General features: G+C 31.9%; 1 non-coding gene across 1 annotated transcript; it reads right to left on the reverse strand.

Moving 5' to 3' along the window:
• Positions 1-3,236: 3,236 nt before the first annotated feature.
• On the reverse strand, positions 3,237-3,343 carry LOC139851137 (small nucleolar RNA R71). The gene has a single exon (XR_011760497.1). It is a non-coding gene; the product is annotated as a small nucleolar RNA R71 (small nucleolar RNA).
• Between the last annotated feature and the right edge of the window lie 5,358 nt (positions 3,344-8,701).

Here is an 8,701-nt window from a genome sequence, read left to right on the forward strand (position 1 = left end):
CTCATTGTAAGTTATGTTCAACCTTTTTAAACTAATGTCTCGTAGCTAAGTTATTATTATGTTTATTTAAGCCGAAGTAATCGTAATGTTGGACTAACTATAAAGACTGGGTTATTGGGCTTTGGACCATAATTGGGGTTTGGACAAAAGACCGACACTTGTGGAAATTGGACTATGGGCTATTAATGGGCTTTATATTTGTTTAACTGAATGATAGTTCGTTAATTTAATATAGAGATTTACAATTTTATGTATCTATAAATAACCACATACACTCGATCGGATACGATGGGTGGGATATTTATAAATACTAATAATCGTTCATTTAACCGGATACGGGGATGGATTAATAGTCAATGGACTCATTAAAACAGGGGTAGATTACATACAAGGATACTTAGTGTAATTGTTAACAACGTATTAAAACCTTGGGTTACACGCAGTCGATAACCTGGTGTAATCATTAACAAAGTATTAAGACCTTATTATAGTTTAAGTCCCCAATTATATAGAATATTTGACTTCGGGTATAAGGGTAATTTGACGAGGACACTCGCACTTTATATTTATGACCGATGGACTATTATGGACAAAAACCATATGGACGTATCGAATAATCCAGGACAAAGGACAATTAACCCATGGTAATAAATTAAAATCAACACGTCAAACATCATGATTACGGAAGTTTAAATAAGCATAATTCTCTTAATTTATAACTCATCGCACTTTTATTTATCGTCATTTTATTTATCGTACTTCAAATTACTGCACTTTTAATTATAGTACTTTTATTTATCGCACTTTTATTTATCGTCCTTTACTTTATGCTTTAAATTAAGTTATATTTATATTTAATATTTTACATTAGGTTTTAATTGTGACTTAAGACATAAAATCGACAAAACGGTCACTAAACGGTAAAAACCCCCTTTATAATAATAATAATAATAAAAATAATAATAATACTACTACTACTACTTATGTGTATATATATTTATACAAATGTAGTTTAAAATAAATATAGCGTTAAACTTAGCTGACTCCCTGTGGAACGAACCGGACTTACTAAAAACTACACTACTCTACGATTAGGTACACTGTCTATAAGTGTTGTAGCAAGGTTTAGGTATATCCATTCAATAAATAAATAAATAATTTGTGTAAAATTTTAGCGTATTTAATAGTATTTCGTAGTAAAATAAAATCTCTTTCGTACTACACCTCGCACACATCAAGTATTTTTGGCGCCGCTACCGGAGACGTAATAAAACGCTATAATAAAAAAATTTAGTTTTAAGCTATTTTTGTAAAAATATATTTACATAAGTTTTAAATATTAAAAACAAAAATATAAAAATAAGAAAAAGAAAAAATATATATCTATATTTTTAAAGTTTAGTTAAATTAAAAAAAAGTTTATATTTTTATTGTTAAAAATTATAAAAACTAATAAGTAAATTATTTTTTTAATTTATAAGTTTTATTTAAATTATTTTATTTTTATAAATTAAAAATCAGAAAAAAATATAATTAAAATAGAAATCAGGCCGATCACTGTAGCAGCCCAACAAACAGGCCTGGTATTCATATCCATGTGATCGCATGGCCCAGGTGCATAAAACTCATGCGACCGCATGAGAAGCTTTGACAGGCCATCCTCGTACAGCAATTAATACGGTTAAGGTTTAAATTAATTATTATTTTTATTATTAACCTAATTAGGGTTTTATTTAATTAATTAGTTTTTAAGTTTAGTTTTAATTTATATTTGGTAATATTAAGTGTTAATATTATTATTAATTATATAAAATTAGTACTTTTATAAAATAACAATATAAAAATAATATTTTTATAAAAATAAGTAATTTTATCATTTTTTTGTATCTTTTATTTAATACGTAGTTTATAATTTTCGTTCGTAATTAAGTTTAAACTTAGTATTTTTCCGTAGTAATTTTATATTTCTAGATTCTTAAGCTTTGCCGTAAAATCCCTTATGTGCATTTTCTTTAGATTAAGATTTAGGCGCTTTAGAATTTTACGACGTCACTTATCGCTTTAGTTTTAAATAGATTTTAGTGCCTAATTAAGTTATTGCCGTTTTGGATATAGAATTCCTTTTAAGCTTTAATACCATTAGACTCAACTTTTAATATTTAGTTTCTAGACTTTTAAGTTTCGACGCTTTACTTTCTTATTATTATTTTTCGACCCTTTATTTTTCGACGCACTCTTTTTCTTTCTCATTTCGACGCTCTAGTTTTTAGGACACACAATTTTCTTTATTTTCTTTAAATCCTGACAAAAAAAATGAAAATTATTTTAAGTGGTTAAATTGATAGACATCCAAAATTTTCTGATTCGTAGTAATAGTTAGATTTGTTAGTGGCGAGTTGTGGGCTTCCGATTTAAAGGGTCCTGGCTACCTGCTGCATCTATTGGCTATTTGAAACGTGGGCAAAATCATAAAATTCTATTAATTTGATAACTTATATAATTTTTATCTTTATAACTAATAGGATATTCAGTGAATGCACCGAGCAAAACGTTCACCACCTTTCATACGTTCACCACCTGTAACTCGATCAAGACATCTAGCCAATATTGTCGCCGTTGATTTTTCTTTAGAATCATCATCTAGTCGACCAAGTACTCCAATTCAAATTTCCGAAAATCCATTTTTTGAACCCGACCTCACAATTGAGAATCCAGAGGATATTCAAGGACAATTCAGAGATCCTGAACCACTAATCATTCCTCCTGAACCACAAATTACTCAACCAGAGATTGTCAAGGAAGAAACAATTAAATCAGAATCCTCTAGTGATTCAGATTCAACAAATTCAATCATGGAATATCAAGAACCTCTAAGTATGGAAGATCGAATGAGAGCTACACGCACTGGCCAAGGTCATGCAATTACTCAACCAGACGTTAATGCGCCAGATTATGAAATCAAAGGACAAATCCTACACATGGAAACTAATCAATGCCAATTTAGTGGTACACCAAAAGAAGATCCAAACGAACATCTTCGAACCTTTAATAGGATATGTACTCTATTTAAAATCAGAGAAGTTGAGGATGAACAGATCTATCTCATGTTATTTCCCTGGACTTTAAAGGGAGAATCCAAAGATTGGTTAAAATTGTTACCTATAGGGGCGATTGATACATGAGATGTTTTAGTTGAGAAATTTCTTAAAAGATTCTTTCCGGCATCTAAAGCCGTAAGACTTCAAGGAGAAATTGTTACGTTCACACAGAAGCCAAATGAAACTTTATATGAGGCGTGGACAAGATTCGGAAAGTTGTTGAGAGGATGTCCTCAACATGGTTTAGACACTTATCAAATAGTACAAATATTATACCAAGGATGCGACATTACTACACGAAAAGACATCGACATAGCAGCTGGTGGTTCCATTATGAAGAAAACCGCAACTGAAGCTTACAAAATTATTGATAACACAGCCTCCTACTCACATGAGTGGCATTAAGAAAAAGACATCGTTAGATCATCTAAAGCGGCTAGAGCCGATTCTAGCCATGACTTTGATTCCATTTTTGCAAAGTTAGATGCTTTCGAGAGACGAATGGAAAAGATGAACAAAGATATTCACGCAATACGAATTAGTTGTGAGCAGTGTGGAGGACCACATTTGACAAAAGTTTGTCTCAGTATTGAACAAACAATGGAACAAAGAGAGAATGTTTCATATATGAACCAAAGGCCTGGAAATAATTATCAAAATAATTATCAACCGCCAAGACTAAACTACAAGCAAAATCAGAATTATAACCGAAATGTTCCATACAACAACCAACAAGGTCCTAGCAATCAACAAGTATCTAATTATACTTACAACCAGCAAAGACTTATTTTTCCAAATAAACCACCACAAACCGATGATAAAAAGCCAAATTTAGAAGATATGATGTCAAAGCTAGTTGAATCTCAAACGCAATTTTTCACATCTCAGAAACAAACGAATGAACAAAATGCTCAAGCAATTAGAAATCAACAAGCTTCTATCCAAAATCTGGAACAAAAAGTAAGTAACCTAGCCAGGTTAATTGGAGAAAGAAAACCGGGGAGTCTACCTAGCGATACAAATGCTAACCCCCGAAATGAAATAGCTAAAGCCATTACCACAAGAAGTGGTATTACACTCAAACCGCCTGAAATACCTGTAATTTCTGATGACGCTATTCCTACTACACATGCATCACAGCCTAATCAAGAGAAGGAAACAGAATCGGTAATTGAAAAGGTTAATGAAGATAACACAGTTAAGGCAAAACCTTATGTTAAACCATACCAACCACCGCTTCCTTACCCGAGTAAAATGAGAAAAGAAAGACTTGAAGCCGAGCAATCTAAATTCTTGGATATGTTTAAACAAATAAATGTAAATCTTCCTTTCATTGATGTGATTTCAGGAATGTCAAGATATGCTAAATTCCTAAAAGATCTAATCACAAATAGAAAGAAAATGGAATAACTCTCAGCTGTTACAATGAATGCTAATTGTTCTGCAGTGTTGTTGAATAAACTACCAGAAAAACTCTCAGATCCAGGAAGTTTCACAATTCCATGTTTTCTGGGTAGTCTTAATTCAATAGAAGCATTGGCAGACTTAGGTGCTAGTATAAATTTAATGCCGTATTCACTATACGCTAAACTAGACCTCGTAGAATTGAAACCAACACGAATAAGCATTCAACTAGCCGATCGATCAGTAAAATATCCTAGAGGGATAATGGAGAACATGCTAGTTAAAGTTGGTACTTTAGTATTTCCAGTAGATTTTGTTATTCTGGACATGGAAGAAGATTCTCGAGTTCCTCTCATATTAGGAAGACCATTCTCAAACACAACTAAAGCAATAATAGACGTGTTCGGTAAGAAACTGACCCTAAGTATAGAGGATGAAAGTGTTACCTTTTCCGTTGATAGAGCCATGCAACAACCGCAATCTGCAGATGATACATGTTATTATATTCAAACCATAGATTCACATGCAGAATTGTTATAAGAATTTCCAGAATTACAAGGAACAGGAGAATGTTCTTTAGGAGAAGGAACTGAACCAATTGATGAAGCTGAAATGTTAGCCGCACTCATGGCTAATGAATACGAACCAACAACAGAAGAACTTCAAATGCTAAAAGAGGAAGACAGATATCGATACAAATCATCGATAAAAGAACCACCGATATAGAGTTAAATCCACTTCCAAACCATTTGGAATACGCTTATTTACATGGTGAATCTAAATTACCTGTAATAATATCATCTTCTCTTACTGAAAATGAAAAATCTCGACTCATTTCTGTGCTAAAAGCTCATAAACCAGCTATTGCATGGAAGATTCATGACATTAAAGGAATAAGTCCTTCGTATTACACACATAAAATCCTTATGGAAGAAGGTCATAAAACATATGTGCAACGCCAACGAAGACTAAATCCTAATATGCAAGATGTTGTTAAGAAAGAAATTATTAAACTGCTCGATGCAGGTTTAATTTATCCAATCTCTGATAGTCCATGGGTAAGCCCAGTTCAATGCGTACCTAAGAAGGGTGGCATGACTGTCATCACAAATGAAAAAGATGAGCTTATTCCTACTAGGACTGTAACAGGATGGCGAGTTTGTATTGATTATAGAAAATTAGATGACGCCACCAGAAAAGATCACTTTCCCTTACCTTTCATTGATCAAATGTTGGAAAGGTTAGCTGGGAATAGTTACTATTGTTTTCTTGACGGTTTCTCTGGATACTTTCAAATTCCAATAGCACCCGAGGATCAAGAGTCACGTGCCCTTATGGTACTTGATGTTATGCAAGGTGTATATGAAATAGTTATATTTTTACTACGAAATACTATTAAATACGATACAATTTTACCCAAGTTATTTATTTATTTATAAAGTGGATATACCTAAACCTTGCTACAACACTATAGGCAGTGTACCTAATCGTACAGTAGTGTAGTTTTTAGTAAGTCCGGTTCGTTCTGCAGGGAGCTAGCCAAGTTTAACGCTATATTTTTAAACTCTATATTTGTATATATATATATATATATATATATATATATATATATATATATATATATATATATATATATATATATAAGTAATATTATTATTATTATAAAAGGGGATTTTTACCATTTAATTACCGGTTTGTCGATTTTATGTCTTAAGTCACAATTAAAACCTAATGTAAAATATTAAATATAAAAATAACTTAATTTAAAGCGTAAAGTAAATAACGATAATAAAAGTGCGATAATTTAAAGTGCGATAAATAAAATGACAGTAAATAAAATTGTGATAATAAAAAGTACGATAATTGAAATTGCGATAATTAAAAAGTACGATAATTAAAAGTGCGATAAGATATAAAATAAAGGAATTATGCTTATTTAAACTTCTGTAATCATGATGTTTGACGTGTTGATTTTAATTTATTACCATGGGTTAATTGTCTTTTGTCCTGGATTATTCAATATGTCCATACGGTTTTTGTCCATAACAGTCCATCAGTCATAAATATAAAGTGCGAGTGTCCTCGTCAAATTATCCTTATACCCGAAGTCAAATATTCTAACTAATTGGGGACTTAAACTGTAATAAGGTTTTAATACATTGTTAATGATTACACCAGGTTATCGACTGTGTGTAATCCACGGTTTTAATACTTTATTATCAACTACACCCAAGGTTGGAGAATTCGGATCTCGGGGAGATCCCGTTTGGACTTTTTAGGGAGATCTCGGCATCTCGGAATAATCTCGGGGAGATCTCGGACGTTGACTTACGTTGACTTTATAGTTATTTTAATAAAAATATACATAAAAACATAAATATATGTATATTTATATACGTTTTTATGAGATTTTACAAAAATATTCGAGAAATGAGCGAGAAAATCTTAGAAATTACGAATTTTACAAGAAAATCTTACAAATTAGCAAGAAAATTCGAGAAATCGTGACTTTGACTAAGTTTGACCCCGTTGACCGAGAAATCTCGGGAGATGAACATCTCGTCTCGGTTGCCTTTTAAAAACGAGATCTCGGAGGAGATCTCGGAGAGATCTCGGGAGATTTACAACACTGACTACACCAAGTGTCCTTGTATGTAATCCACCCCTGTTTTAATGAGTCCATTGACTATTAATCCATTCCCGTGTCCGGTTAAATGAACGATTATTAGTATTTATAAATATCCCTCCCATCGTGTCCGATCGAGTGTATATGGTTATTTATAGATACATCAAATGGTAAATCTCTATATTAAATTAACGAACTATCATTTAGTTAAAAAAATATAAAGCCCATTAATAGTCCATAGTCCAATTTCCACAAGTGTCGGTCTTTTGTCCAAACCCCAATTATGGTATAAAGCCCAATTACCCAATCTTTAATATTTAGCCCAACATCACGATTACTTCGATTTAAATAAGCATAATAATAACTTAGCTACAAGACATTAATTTAAAAAGGTTGAACATAACTTACAATGAGTATTAATCGTGTAGTGTTACACGGACAGAATTTCGACTTACAAACTTAAAACATTCGCCACTACAACCTTATTATTATTAACTTAAAATTAAAATTAAAATTAAAATTAAAATATAAATATATATTGAGAGTGAGAGAGATTGAATTATATTGTGTAAAACTCGTCCGAAATCATTGCAATTTATAGGACTTGGCCAGCTACAGGCCTTCATGCGATCGCATGAATTTCCTTCTTCCTGGCCATGCGAACGAATGGCCAACTGTACCAGCTCACATTACTTTTAAAATGTGGGCTGCTCGATTATTTAATATATATAATATAATATATATAATTTTATATAATTAATTATATATTATATTATATTCTTGTGCATCGTTGACTTGTAATTTTAGCTCTGTTGAGTTACGCGTTGATAGTTGGTTCATGTCCCGGTTCTGGATTTTCGAACGTCCTTGCGTACAATTTAATATCTTGTACTTTTCGTTTTGCGGCTCGTACTTTTGTAACTTTTAGACGTTTCTCGTCAATAAATTGAACCACTTCGATTGTACTTTGTACTTTTTAGCGTTTTGGTCGTTTGCGTCTTTAAATCGTCGAATCTGTCTTTTGTCTTCACCTTTTATTATTTAAACGAATATCACTTGTAAATAGAACAATAGCAACTAAAAGCTTGTCTTTCTTGAAGGATAATGCTATGAAATATATGTTCGTTTTTAGTATTATCAAATATTCCCACACTTGAGCATTTCTTGTCCTCAAGCAATATAGAACTTGAATATTACTTTACTAGAATCACTTCTTTATTCTTCACACTTTGTACATCAGTGATTTCTATACGGCGGTATGAACAATGATAGTAACATTGTGGTTTACAGTCCCACATGACTATAAAAATCTAGATCCTTTTAAGGAAATTGGATCTTTATGAAAACATTTGATCTTTTTGAAAATTCAATCTAGTTTTTACCCTAGATAAGTTTTTCGGAATAACCCTTCACCGGTGTTTGCAAAATATTTTTGTGGGTTTGGTGGGTTTCAGATTTGAAAATTTTAGCTCAAAACTTGCGGTTTTGTGTCACCCACTTGCTAACCTTGTATTAGGAAAGCAACACATCCAGTTTACTTGCTCTATATATTACCTTTCGATAAACTACCGTC

The sequence above is a fragment of the Rutidosis leptorrhynchoides genome, chromosome 5 (genome assembly GCF_046630445.1).
Source record: "Rutidosis leptorrhynchoides isolate AG116_Rl617_1_P2 chromosome 5, CSIRO_AGI_Rlap_v1, whole genome shotgun sequence".
Taxonomy (NCBI): Eukaryota; Viridiplantae; Streptophyta; class Magnoliopsida; order Asterales; family Asteraceae; genus Rutidosis; species Rutidosis leptorrhynchoides.